The 15,004-nt window shown below is 43.3% G+C and overlaps 1 protein-coding gene across 2 annotated transcripts in view; it reads right to left on the reverse strand.

Moving 5' to 3' along the window:
- The window catches only part of SETD3 (SET domain containing 3, actin histidine methyltransferase), a 74,236-nt gene that overhangs the window by 14,493 nt on the left and 44,739 nt on the right, over positions 1-15,004 (reverse strand). The gene's annotated exons all lie outside the window — the stretch shown is intronic.

Here is a 15,004-nt window from a genome sequence, read left to right on the forward strand (position 1 = left end):
ACACCCCCCCACCTTAGACCTTTCAGGCACTTAAAAACTTTGTCTCAATTAAGAAATTAAAAGCTGTAACGGTATAATTTTAATCTTCAGTTTCAATTACAGTCTGATAGACAGATTGCAGCAAGTGATCAAATGAACAAATGGTGATTTCTGAGTGAGAAATGAAATGCCGCGGTCTCGTCTCTGCACCACTGTTAATGCACGGAGCTCCGTGCAGTATGCAGTTTTTACTCTTGACGCATTAGCATCACAAGTGCACAGTAATTTATCATCGCTCACTGTAATGTACTCGCTGGCACCGTAGGCAGGACAGTAGGGGATGAGGTAAAAGTGGTTCAAACCGTAAATCAATTAGAAAACAAAAGCTTGTGCTCCGTGCGCAATTTTAGGCAAATTATATCCTACAAAAGGCTGCCAATGGGGTGTGAGCTCCCAGGTGCCCGCTTCTCCCCTCGAATCCTTAGACCAATTTTAACCCTTTGGAAGAGAAGTCAACATAGAAAAACATGTTCACATAATTTTTTAATGTTGTGATAATAAAAATGAAATTAAAGAAGACATATTTTAAGTCAATATATAAAATAACATGTTGCATTTTCTAGTGGCTGCGGGAAGATCAGGAAATCCTAGCTCTGGGGTAAAAAAAAAATCAGTATCGTGGTCAACCATAGAGATGTGAGAAGAAGCTTCTTACTGCCTCTTCTTCATAATGAATGAAACGCAAGACTATGTTCTAAGAGGCCCAGAGACGCCTGCCAGTTAATTACCAAACTCAACTACGACGGTGCTCAGGTTTTTTTCTCATAAAAGCACAAATTCAGCAGATAAGAACTGTCCCTCCACCCAAAACTAATTTGATGAGAAGAAGGACCACAGAAAAATGTCAGAACTTTAAAGAAAAGAAATTCTATTGCTAAAATTTCCTTCCACTTCAGATAAAATGAAACTTCACATTATCTGATCCACTGGGAATGCTGCCTATCCCACCTCTTTTCAAACTCTAGGAGGTGGGAAAGCATGGTTGTTTTTGTTATTCTAAAATATTTTAATTCATTTAAAAACTGTGGAATGCAGTATGGTATTCTGAAAGCTGGTAAATGCCAATGGTAAATGCTAAATCCCACAAATATTAAAAATTTGACCCTCCCCCCGAAAAAAGTTTGACTTACTGAATAGAAGAAAAGATGACAATTTTCAAAATTGGAATGCTAAACGTCAAAATGACTTGAGGAAGAATCTTCCAACACTCAAATATCTTTAAATAGACTCTCTAACAACTACTCAAACAACGGCAACCTCCTCAAAGACCAAAAAGGAAAATTAACTCTCCAAAACGTTTCCCTTCCTACTATTTATAGACATTGCTTACGGAAAATATAAGTTCATGCTCACAGTCCTGATGAAGTCATAAAGAAAACTCAGGAAAAAACATGTGCAAATGCTTTCTTCAGATTAATTTTGAAGATTATTTTGGCTGTAGAGAGTTACGCAATATTTGCAGAACCTGTTAGAAATAGTTGTTCTTATCTGCTTAAAAAAATAGGGTGTGCCTACTGTACGTAGTTCTGGTACAAAAGCTATCCTGCCACAGACACATGCACTTAATAGGTACAGTGAAGAAAAATCTGACACCTGGAGGAAGGCAAATAATTTCCGTTTCAACGGGGTTCTCACTACTGTGACACTGTCGCCACCTACTGGCTTCGTGGTAGAAAGGGCTCCCGTCACCGGGGTCTCGCATTATCTCACAGGGCAGGCAAGGCCTTCACAGCAAATTACTGTCAACCCAAACCGGCTCTATCCAGAGTGGCTACTGTTTCAGCTTTACTTAAGTGAAATCTGGTTTCCTAACACAATCTATCCTACACCTTAAAATTATTATACAATAGTTTTACAAGGATCTTGAAATATTCAAATATCAAAAATAATTTGCACACAAAGAACAAATGATTTTTAAAACAAATATTTTTACATATCCTGAAAAAGTGAACAAGAATTTTAAAAATGTCTATTCCAAACACTATTGAAGCTCTGGAGAGAATTTTTTTTTTTTTTAAACACCAAGCCTTTTCTCTGCCAAAGACCAAGTTAGATTTAAAAACACTTTCCAAAAATTATAATTTTAACCTGAAGTTACTTGAAAGTTCCTCAAATGTTCTTAGATGAAAGTCAGTAAGCTCATACGTTGTAGGGCGGATAAGTGAACTTTCCTCGCTTTATAGAGAAAACCCTCGAAGGGTTTAGTTTATCATGACATGCCTTCTCCAGTAGAGGACATCCTAACCTGTACTTTAAAACCAAAAATGTAAATCAAAGCAGGAACCTTATTTGCTGTGGACAATTAGTTTTATTTGTGACAGCTGTTTCCAAGTAGTGGCTACACAAGGGACAGGCAAGGGTCTGTCTGACAGTGTCAGAAAGACGACAGTGACAGGGCCTCTGGGCACGGGGGCCCAATAGGAGCACCATGGGGCTGCCCAAGCACGGCTCCCCTCCATAAACACAGGTTTAGAAACCAGCCACAGATTTCCTGCAGGTTTTTTAAGTGATTGCTGTTTTTCCTTTCTTGAGCAATATAAATATTTGAAGTTGGAGACATGAACAGTTGCTATAGCTCACGGTCAGACTGGAAGCCCTGAAGAGCTTACTTTTAAAAGAGGGTTGTCGTCTTCTTATGCCGAGCCAGGCCAGCCAGGGAAGCGCCCTTCCACTCCCTGTTCTACCAAAAGGAGCCATTCCAGATGAGGCACAGTAATATTGTACCGAGTACAAAATAATCACTAGGTTTGGGAAAGATTAATATCTAAAATCGTTTGGCTTCAATAAAAAGAAGTAATATTAGCTAAATATGTAAGTATGACATTTTGAAGAATTTACCATATTGCACGGGTCTGGTAGCTATGCTTAAGGAAATTAAAAACCACTACAGTCAGCATATTTGATCCTTATTGAAGTTCTGTCTTGAACTATCACTCACATAAAACAAAAATAAACCAAGAAGAAATTTAAATAAAACCTATGGATTACAAGAGTTTGAAGATGAAAAGATGAACAATATTCTGGCTTTAAAAAATTGATTTAGCATGCAGCTTCTCTTTATAGTCCCTTGATAAAAATGAAATCTCCCTAACAAACACTTAATAAAACCTGTCAATATCTCTGGAAAGAAAAATGACACAAATGCATTAAGTATTAAATACCCTTGGAAAAAGTCACATATTCCATGAATTTTTGATGTACTATCTTGACATTAATGTAAAACCTTGATATTTATAATTGACAGATATTTAATAAAGTATAAAAGAAGATGGCTGCTGCACGGCATGCAAATTTTTCAGGTTGATCAGAAATGAGAGATACAGACATGTACTTAAACTAAATAAACAGTTAATATGTGTTACACGAATCAGCTGCAGCCCTATTTTAAGCTCATACAACAAACCTTTGTGGAGAACTGAAATAAGCAGAATTCATTATTATGTGAATTCCTAATTCAGAAACATCTAGTATGTGAAACAGCTCTGAAACATTAACAGCTCTGCACAGGAACAAACACATTTGAGTTAGAGTTTTTTGTTTTGTTTTTTAACATTTAACAATAAGCATTTTTAAAATAAAATAAAGATAAGCACTTCTATAAATATATGGAGAGGTATTTCCTAAAACAATTCTCAAAAGAAACACATTTAACCTAAAGAAAGATTGAAACCCTCTTAGGGAAAAAAAAAGATTAGAACACACAAACAGCCTCTAAGACACAAACCAACACTTCTCAAAATCAGATTTTTACTTTTCTAAAGAATACTCATCTTTACCTGGACCAATTTTATAAGGAAACCAAGCTGAATACATTTAATAATCACCTTCAATGAGGCATTTGAATACACTAAAAGGAAAGTGGCTCAGTTCATAAAAATGACTCCTAAATACTGTATTTTAAAGAATTTATAGCCCACTATAATATATAATCAATTGTTAACTTGAAAAATATATTGCCGTTCAGTGACTTATTAACAGCTCTATAGGATCAGGAATGACAAAATATAATTTAGAAGTTGTACCCAGTTTGTTCTGATAAAAACCATAATAGCATGCAATTAAAATCTTCCAACTAAAATGCGTCTGTGATTGTATTGGCTTTACTTCTTAAGCACTTGTTCACAGGGACAGTGGGCTAAACTAGCTGTGGAGAGACGCAACTCACTCTAGAGATGGTTCCGTTTCTCTTATTTCCACAAGGATGAAATCAGTTATAGAACCTCAGATCTGACTTTTTTGGGTGTGTGATCATAAGCTTTGGAAATGTGACCCCATCTCACATAGCCATGCGATCTTTGGTGCTTTCAATGCTGGGCAGCCCTGTAGCGGCCTGCCTAAGCCCAGTGTCCCAGCAAACATCAGGTTCTTTACAAACTGGGGAGGAGGCAGCGAGGCAACAGGCAGCTCCAACAGCTCGTCCTGAAGGCCTGGACTGTGCCAGTCACAGACGGAGGGGCCGGCGGGAGGGAAGACGGGGGTGCCCTGAAGGAAGCTGGATGAAGGAGAAGGGGGGGAGGGGAACAAAGAGAAGACGGTGGAGCACTGAGGGGACCGCAACAGACGGCAGGTCGAGGAACAGAGGAAAGACAGAAAGCAGGCGGGGGCAGGATTTACACTAAAAACACTGAGGGTCCCCCTCTCGGCTAATTGGAAGCAGCTCGGAGGGCAGCACGTCTAGTAGGTCAATCAACCCTTCTGCTCGTATTTCATTCTCTAAGTGGCTATAACACAGTTTAACAGAATGAGAAATGGCAAAATATCTATTGACTCTAGAATTTAGTTTCGATGGCCATAAATCAGAATCAAAGCCTGGTTCGTCCATTTGGCTCTTGAGGGAAAAAATCAATTTTTAAGACTTTTATTTTTAAACATAGACTACATCCAACTCTTCTGGGAATTTTTCATCATTAAGTTCTTTGAATTCACTCAATACGATCAAATAAATACATCAATACACATTAAATTTAAATTGCTTGCTTTTCACTTATGTATATTTAATTTTTCTATAACAAACGTGTATTACCTTATAATAAAAAGTTTTAAATAAAGAAAATGAGGTTAGTGGAGAAATATCAACATTGTTCAATAAATTTATAAAATTACTTTAAGATGCAAGAATTGGTTTTCTTCATTGGAAAACACTGAAATTATAACCTACATCCAGCTCAAGTTAAATCAAAATTTGTTAAAACACTGCAAAAGCTATGCCTGTTTAAAAATTTTATTGGTTACCATTTGTATACCATGAAGATGGACAATCAACTTGCAGCCAAACTTAGTCATAATCAATCCACATTTTTGACTGTCAATCATTTATTCACTCAACAAATATTTATTGACTCAGAAGAGAGCTGAAAATAGGTTAGGAGGAGATATTTTATTTACTGACTGTCTCTGAAGTGGAAGGCACTCTGCTAGGTGCCACGTGGCAGGTGGATGTAAAGACAGGTTAACATCCTCACGGGGGTTCTGCCTAACGGCAGTCAGATAAACAACTTAAAAAAAAGATGATGCCAGAGTGTCCCCCTTCTCCAACCACCCAGATTTCTCCGCTGTGTCCTCCCAGCCTGGCCCTCCTTTCCCAGGCTGACCTCAGTCTGCCACTGTGTGTGTGTGGGTAGTGTGTGCGTGCACTTGATTAATGTCTTTTGCCCCAGTAGGGAAGCTCCGTGAGGCAGGGACCGCGTCTTTTTTAACCACCAGGGAATCCCGATGCCTCGCACGGGCCCTTAGTCAAAGAGATCCTCTTCCTTCAAGTGAGAAGGAGACACGTCTCCCGCCTCTTTCGCGGGACAGTGGGGGAGAACGGCGACTGAAGGGACACAGATTTCCTCTCTCTGGATCCACATGGCCTGAACCATTGACAGGTAGGAATATGGGAGGTGACAACTTCCCAAACCACCACAACTCAGGAAGGCGAGAGAGGTAGGACAAGGGTACCAGGTAATCTGTTGTGATCAGATGACAACCCAGGGTAATCTGGTGTCCACGTTCCTCCCCGAGAGCTCTGGCCAGCAGGGGCACCCTGCCGCGCAGATGCACATCCCACGGGCTTCCAGAGAAACAGCTTTCCGTCCCCTGTTCTTCTATCTTCTGTCTCTTATGAAAAGAATATTTTCCCACCATCTGGGGGTCAGAGAATCTTCTCTCTCTCTTTTTTATCCCCCAAATCTATCTTTAAACACATTTATTTGGGAAATGTCTACTCTATTTTAAGAATCCAATGAGGGGGAACATGGACCATGCCCAACAGCCCTCTGGACCAAATGGTCATGATCTCCCTCTACCATTCGCCAGCTCATCCCAGCAGAGTGCACCTTTGAAAGGTTAGCCCTGTCACCTCCTGTGTCGTGATCACCCAAGCCCCTGTGTCTCCCTTTCCTCATCTGAAAAGGGGATCTGACAAGCAACCTCTCTCTTCTTTTAAGCTCTTAAATCCTTCATTTCTCTGCCTTTGTATACTTCCCTGCCCCAAATATCTCAATCTCCTGATTAATTTAAGGACTCTAAACCATGATCAAACCTATTCTCTGGTCTGCAAAAAGACAGTTCCACCAAGGGATCAATCAATGCTTATTCCTAAGGTGCATGAACTTGCAACTCCTCAAACTTATCAAGGAAACTAGAAACAAACAAAATGGTAAAAGGTCATTATTGTTTTAGAAAAAATATATTTGCATATAAAAAGTAGGCTGGAATTATTTACTGTCGGCTCACAGTATTTTATTTTTCATTTCTACTATTGCAGATTTCAACAGTTCAGGATAAAGACTTTGGACTCTGGCTAAGTTAATCAAGCTAGCATGATCAGAGGCACCAGTCATTTCTAAGAGGAGAGCATGATAACCACCATTACGAAACCCATTTCCTTGACAGGACGACTGACATTCAGAGCATGAGTATATGTATAAACCCTTGTCCCAGAAAAGGAATTACTATGTCTTGGTACATGGGAAAGCTCTCTCTATCTCTGGGGGTGGGAGTAGGGGGGCAGGTAGAGAGAGACTGAGAGAGAAGGGGGGAGAGAGGTAGAGAATAACAAGTATCATTTGCTAAGCACTCTGTGCAAGAAACTCTTTTCAGAACTTTACGTGTGTCATATAAGTTAATCATCATGATTCCTAGGAAATAGGCAGTATTATTAGCCCCATTCTATTGATGCAGAAACTGAGGGACTGGTAAGCTAACAGCACCTAGGTTACGCACTTAATAAACGAGGCCTGGGATAACCACCTAAGCAACAGTTTTCTGGAGTTTAAGGCAAAGGATGATCAGTTGTCCTACTTCTATAAATAAAGCATAAGTTCTGATACAGTAAATACATTTTTTCTTGGTGAAATTCTAGAAGAGTGCTTGGTAAATATCGCACTTATTTAAAATTCGGCATAGAGATATTTTAAAGGACATTATAAAGCTTAGAGGCGGGCCATATGAGCAGAAGACTATGAACCTATGCTTTCCCAACCACCAGACAGGACTCCATATGCAGTTACAGGTCACCACCTACAGTCATAAAGTCTCAGGCCTCGACGGCAGCTGAGAGGCCAGCTGCCCATCCCCTTCCTTCTGGACCTGAGGAGGCCGGCCTCAGAAAACACACACACACAGCAACTACATGCAGATGTGCACACTCCTGCCCTTCACCACATTTTAAAACACAGCGGCCATGTTTAGAAGTTACTTTCCTGTATTTTCTTCACTAGAATTATGCCACAGTGATGTCCCAACAACTTCCAATACTCCATTATCTGGAATTCCTATCGTTTTCATGATCATTCTGAACAGCCTCTAGGACACCCCACAGATTCACCAATCATTAAACCAGGATTATCTCCAAGTTCTTACGCGGGCATGATCTTTTTGCTACTTTCAATTCTCCTAGTTGTCATGTTGTCAGGGAAATGAAGCTTAGTCCCCTAAATGTTCTGCCTTTAAGCCTTTAAAGGAAGTTGAAGAAGCCTAGAGCAGCTAGTGAGAAATAAACTCTAGGAGTGCACCACGGAATCTGAGAACCGCACATACCAGACTTGGGATTCTGACAGGGTAGGGCCAAATCCTGAGGTAATACATCAGTCCTAACGATTCAGGAGGAGGGAGCCTCTGAAACCCGGGTTCTCAGGCACCTCGGATGGACTCGTAAATCACACGTGCTACTCGCCACCAGCTGCCATGAGTTTACTTTGGTAAATCACAAGAGCAAAATCTAGGGTAAAGGTCTCTGCCACACTACATCCAGCTGCTGGTCACGGGGAGGTGGGTGAGGACATGTGGCTCCAAGGTCACCTCTGACTGGAGAGTCTGTGGACATGGCCCTTCTCTATCTCAGAACTACTCATATTCCTTCCTTTTCTCTATTTCCCAAGCTTGAATTGTGCTCAAAAGGTACCAGTGGAAGATAAAATCCCCAACACCATTCCTCTGGGTCACTGCTGGTAAAGCAAAATTACAAACGTCACAACCGAGGGAGGAGAGAAGAAGAGGTAACAAAACTTCTCTTTTTGTAATATCAAGTCACCGACAAAGAGCTGTTGCTCAGAAAGTCTAGGTTATCTTTGCTGTCTCCTGAAAAGGCAACTTGCAAACACAGTACCCTGAAATTCGATAAATAAAACAAACATTTTAACCCTACTGGTAAAAATGCCCCCCTTGAAATGGCAATGAACTGAATTACAGGGTGGTCATGTGTTAGAGTCAAAATAGAATGTTCTTACGGTAAGCCAAGACACTCGCTTGACTGCCCAAACGTGATTTAAAACGTCTGTGCCGTGGAGAAGAGCAGCTGAGAGCTTTCTTTTTGATTAAGCAAAATTATTTTATATTCCTCTTCAATTGATAAAAATTTCCCTCTCTCATTTCACTGAGTCCAAAAGAGGTACCAGAACTCTTTCAGGCAGTGCTGTACCAAAAGAAGAGCAGGCACTAAGAGGTCATCAGTACTTACTGGCTACTTCCCCACCAGCATTAAAATTTCTTAGGAAGAAAAAGAAGTCATAAAGAAAAACTCTTCTCTAAAGTCACATTAAGAGCCTACCTTGAAACTGGACAGGGGATAAAGTGAAGAGGAGGAAACGGGCAGGGCCAAATTGTGCGGGACTGTCCAGCTTCACTTGGCTCCCATCTCATGAGAACAAGCTGAGTAACAGCCGAGAGCTACAAACCAGAAAATGCGGACCTCACTTATGCCTTGCCTTACATTTTCTTAATTAAATACTTTACTGATCAATAGTTATAAAATGGATTTCACTCTTGTTTTTTTCAGAAATACCATGCCACATTCTAAGAATAATATCATTTTGCTGGAGCAGTCAATTTCTGGAAACAAATTTTCAATGAAAGAATAGTTTAATCAGTGCCTATCTTTTGTGCATTACCTATAAAACAGATATAGATAATTACTGTTCACTTGGAAAAGAAAGCAGGGAATCCAGTGATTTAAGTCGGCTTTTGATATGACACTTTTGTTTTTGGTGAGGAAGATTGTCCCTGAGCTAACATCTGTTGCCAATCTTCCTCTATTTTATAAGTGGGCCACTGCCACAGTATGGCTTGACAAACAGTGTGTAGGTCTGCTGCAGCTGGGATCCCAACTGGTGAACCCTGGGCCGCTGAAGCAGAGTGCACGAACTGCACCACCACGGCCACCAGGCTGGCCCCTAGTCACTTTTGACTACTGTCATAGGTGCGAAAGGATTTTAGATTTCAAAACCAGGTTAACTCCTAAAACAGAGTCCTGAACCTTGGGAACACTTACATTCAGGGGAGAGGAACGGCAGTGTGAGAGAAGCCAGGAGAAAAAGGGTCTGAAGAGGGAAGTATAAAGGTTAGAGAGTGTGAGGAGACTGGGCAGTTGCGACCAGAACTGGAGTCAGTGACCTGGCTGTCCCGAGACACACAGAGGGCTGTCACGGCAGGGCAGTGGGTAGGGCCGGGCTCTCGAGTATTACCGTTGTGGTTAAAGACAGAAGATGGACAGGGCATTATCTCACGGGCATAGGGACATTCTGTAAACCAAGGGGATGAAGCTAGGACAGAAGGACAGACTGGGACTGAGGAGAAATGAAGAGAAAGTGTGCAGAGCAATGTCACCGAGCTCCCGACACAGGCCCCAGGGCTTGCCTTAGCTACTGGGGGCTGGGCGTACTATCTCAGAGGGACAAAGGGAGGTGAAAACACAAAGAAACTCTGAGATGGAGATAACAGGAAATAGAAGAAGTTCCTGCCACATGGTCTGAGTCTTCTCAGTGAAGGAGGAAAGGGGGAGCCTGGAGCAGCTCCGAGCTAGAGACTCTGAAACAATTCCCAGGGGAGTGAGACAGAAGACAGCAAGACACGTGATGCAGCTCTCTGGCCAGGCTGGGAACGTTGACACATCTTAGAGTTAGCCGTCACTTGACACTCTTCACGATGCTCAGGAGCCTGGGAGCTGAGAAAGTAGACGGTGAGAAAGACGTGGTATTGTGACGATCACATAAGCAGTAAAGCCAAGATTGAGAAATTCGAGAGTGCTGTGGGGCGAGCCCACCACGGAGGCAAGAGGGGTAAATCAGCCCACAGGGCGGGCTGACGGACTGCGACCACGGCAAGGCCAGGCTTCCTCTAAACACTCTCTCGGTCTTGTAAATTAAACTCTACCAGACAGAAAGAAACAGGACTAGAAATAATTTCCATGTGGAGGCTTAACTGCTGCATGACCACATGAAGTCACACTCCGCCAGGCCTGTCAACCTAACAAGTCCTGAGCAGGCCACCTCTCCAAGGCGGGCAGTGGCAGGCAGAGACTGTGCCATCAGCACGCACACCTGGGTGCTGAACTCAGTGGACACAGGGAGCTCTGCCACAGGAGAGCAGCCCAGCCCAGCCCAGCACGGTCATCAGAGCACCAGCCCTGCGTCCAGACGGCCTCAGTGCAAAGCCAGCAGCAGCGATGAAGGCGGAAGACCTGGAGCAAGGGCCGCGGTTTGCGTGCGTGGTGGAGCATTCTCAGCAAACGGAAGCACCCAGTAAGGGTCAGCACTGATTATTTTTCATCCCGGCCATACTGGCTTTATCCATGCCCGTTGTAGAGAGGTTTCTCTGACTCCAGACTCACGCTGGCAGACGCCTTGCTGCTGGCCTAGAGTCGGGCCTGGGTCTGTGAGTAAAGGGCAACACTTGTCTCTTTCACAAGATACTCAAGACAGAGGAGTTCAGATTTATCTCAAACCACTCAGGCTGGGGAAGGTGGTGTAGAAGAGAACCTTTTCCTAAACACTTAATGAATCTACTACAAAAAGAAAAAAATCTGTCTTCCCATCTGCACTTCCAGACACATATAATAAAGTGACATTTCCAACACAGGTTTTTCTAGATCGTTAGCTTTGTCAATTAAGACTCTAGGCTCGGCAAAATGACCATTGTTTTTTATTCATCCTTTAATTTCTAAAAAGAAATTGCAAATTCTGAAAGTAATCTTATTTATCCCTGAAAAAAACCTAATGTGGAAAACAGCTTCCCCCAATTTTCACAACTATTTGATACTACTTCCTGAATTAGAATAATTTGCCCTCCCTTCCACTGATTCACTTGGCCAAACCCTCAGACAGTGTGAGATCTCTCTTCCTGTAAACCTTCACGTGACCTCCATTGACCTCTGAAGTTCTAACACACGCAGTCTGCAAAATACCACCTAGCACTTGTTTTTATACCACATTAAATTGCTCTCGAGTTGCTTCGTGGTACTCATTCCTTCACTCACTCACTCATTCAATAAACACTTACAGAGTCCCCACTCTTGAGCGAGATGCTGTGCCAGGAAATGGAAAATGAGCGAGCAAGACAGCTCTGGTGCCCCCCCCCCCCCACCCTCGTGTGGTGGATGGCGAGCACTAGAGACAGACGCAGCTGGGATGAGAACAACTAAGGGGAGTAGAGCAGAGCACGGGGAAGTGGCCTCCGGCAGGGGTCAAGTGGCTGGAGGGGTCAGGGAGGGAGAAGCCCCCACCTTCCCCACCAGAGGTTCTCCCACTGAACCTGTCAAGCATCAGGAGCTGATAAATACAGACTGAGTCCAGGTTCACAACTCCCACTTCAGGTTTTCCCCATTAGTCATAAACTTAGTTTGGAGAAAACATGAGAGACTGCCTATCTTGTAGTGATCACTGACCAATGTGAACATTGCTTTTTTCTTTTTTTGCTGAGGAAGCTTCGCCCTGAGCTAACAACTGCTGTCAATCTTCATCTTTTTGAGTGTGAGCCACCACCACAGGAACTGATGAAGCAGAGCACACTGAACTTAACCACTAGGCCACCAGGCTGGCTCAAGACTTCTTTTTAAATTAGCCCTTTATTTTTCTAAAAATAGAAAAAGAGAGGAGTATCTCCAAGGTGGAAGCACATCTGCATTAGTACAAGAAGAGCAGTCTGGCCAAGACCAGGAAAAGCAGCTCCCAGCCATGATCTCAGGTTCAGGGTCAGTCCAGCCTCCTGGTGCCCATTCACAGCCTTGCTCTGTCAAAGTGGAGAGGTGTGCTTTCATTTCTGTGGACTCCACCTCGCCCCTCACACACAAACACACCCCCACCCACTGCAGTCCTGTCTCCGACACAGTAGGTGGGGCCCACAGTGAGTAGGTGGATAGCCTGGCTCTGAGCGGCTGCTTCTGAAATGTAGCCAGACAATCCCAGAGCTTGGTAGGGACGGGTACATACTGGGCACTTTGCTGGTCCAGCTCCTATTATTATGCTAACTTCTCCCAGTGTGGTCCTTTGGCAAATTAACCTTCCACTTGGAAAAATAAAGCCAAGTACTTCAAATTACTCCCAGTAACTTAGTGGGAAAACAATGCTGACAAGGAAAACCTACCTTTGGACAGAAAGATAGAAATTAGATTGAAAAATGCCCACTGACTTTTAGTGGAAATAAAGCACCCATTGTGAGGACAGCCAAAATAATCTCATCTTTTAGTTTCCTAACTATGCTTAAGATATGTTCATAAAAAACAGAACATAATGCAATAAACGTAATATTGACCGTGATACTCTGTGAACTGTAGGATGAAATATATCTGCCAAAAAGTAGGAAAAGAAGCAGGTGTGAAGAAACTTCAAAAAAGATTTTGATCTCAGAAAAGTTACCAAAGTAAAGTAGCTATTATTTCACAGAAAATAATACAGGAGAAAGTAATCAAAGTGGTACGATTTCATCCTAGATGTGCTAAGCACATTTCTGCATCTTCAGCGCACTCTAGTGAAGCTTCATCCATTGACCACCAACGTCACCGAGTGTCTGCTTGTGTGAGGCACTGCAAAGGGAAACAGTGAGTAAGACGACGTCATCACAGGGAGTCCAGATGGGCAAAATATGACAGGACACCCCAGAATAAACAACACGTGTTGGAGTTAGCGGGAAGAGGCTGCAGCCGTTCTTGGGAAGAGGGAGACCTGGCAACGACGCACGGAGGAGGGGGCATGTCAGTCAGGTCTCTAAAGACGGGTAGGTCTGTCCAGGCAAGAAGGCAGAAAGTGTTCCAGACAGAGAGCCCCAGAAATGGCAGTGCAGGAGAAGGGCAGCCTGTTGGGGAAGCCAAGCAGCTGAGGTTTGCAGCATCAAAAAGTGCATGTAGAGAAGTAGTGGGTGGACAGGCGCGGAGCTGGTGGGTGGACACGAGAGCCCCGCAAGGAGGGCGCAGCGCACAGGGAAGGGGCTCTGGAGCAGCTTCCACCCACCCAGTCAGTTTCTTCACGTCAGATGAAGACAACGCTGACCACCTAGGTCTCCTGGCACTTGAGAGGCATCAATAAGTTAGTATTCTTCTAGGGGAAAGGATTAAATTTAGTAGACATTGGTAAATTAATGGAGATGATGAAGAGGGTGTTCTTTAGGGAAAGTAATCTACCACAGGATGACTCGAAACAGAGAGGGGAAGAAGCAGAGAACGGGGGAAGGAGACAGTGATGTTTGCAAATCTGATAAAAACTATGGGCCTGATGTGGCAAGAAACTGAAGGCAGCTTCCGGCCAACTGCCAGTGAAAACCTGAGGCCCTGGGGCCTAGTAGTTAAGTTCATCATGCTCTGCTTCAGCAGCCCAAGTTTGGTTCCCAGGTGTGGACCTACACCACTTGTTGTTAGCCAAGTTATGGCAGCAACCCACATACAAAATAGAGGAAGATTGGCACAGACTTAGCTCAGAGCAAATCTTCCTCAGCGAAAAACAGAAACACTGAGGCGCTGAGGAACAGAATCCTGCCACAGTCACGAGACTGAGGTTGGGAGCAGATCTTTCCCCAGTCGAGCTTTCAGATGAGACCAGACGCAAGTGCAGCCTGTGAGAGACCCTGAAGCAGAGGACCTGGTGAGGCCACGCCTGGACTCCTGGCCCACAGACACTGAGATGATAAGTGTGTGTCATTTTAAGTCTAAAAAACAAACTAACTATGGACTTGGACACGCTTCTCAAAAAAGTTCACACCAGCACATACACACCTGATCCGTCAGGACAGGCAAGGATCTGCTGTAGTAACAAGTATCTTAGAAATCTCAGGGCCTAAAACAACTCAGTTTGACTTCTCACTCACTGCATGTCCACTGTGGGGTGGCTGTGCCTCTGTTCTATGGCATCTTCTCTCCGGGACCCAGAAACACAGTAAGTGTTAGGGCCTTTCTGCCTTTTGGGAAAGAGGAAATGAACATATTTGCAGGAAAAATGGAAGAAGATGCACGGGAGGGGGAGTGAGTGACAACAAAGACATGAGGGCATTAGCTACCCAGGGTGCAGGTGAAAGAGGTGGTTCAAACAGGGAAAGAAAAGCAAAGAAAAAGAGGATGGTGAAAGTGAGAGGACATTCTGAGAGGGATGGAGAGAAGCCAGGGAAACCACAGGTGGACAAAACACCCCGATTCCCTTCAAGTCAGAGGCAGGAGACTTCGCTTAGAACGAGGGGCGTTTGGTCTGTTTTATGACTGTCGTTAATATAGTGACACAACTTC

The sequence above is a fragment of the Equus quagga genome, chromosome 20 (assembly GCF_021613505.1).
Source record: "Equus quagga isolate Etosha38 chromosome 20, UCLA_HA_Equagga_1.0, whole genome shotgun sequence".
NCBI classification, from domain to species: Eukaryota; Metazoa; Chordata; class Mammalia; order Perissodactyla; family Equidae; genus Equus; species Equus quagga.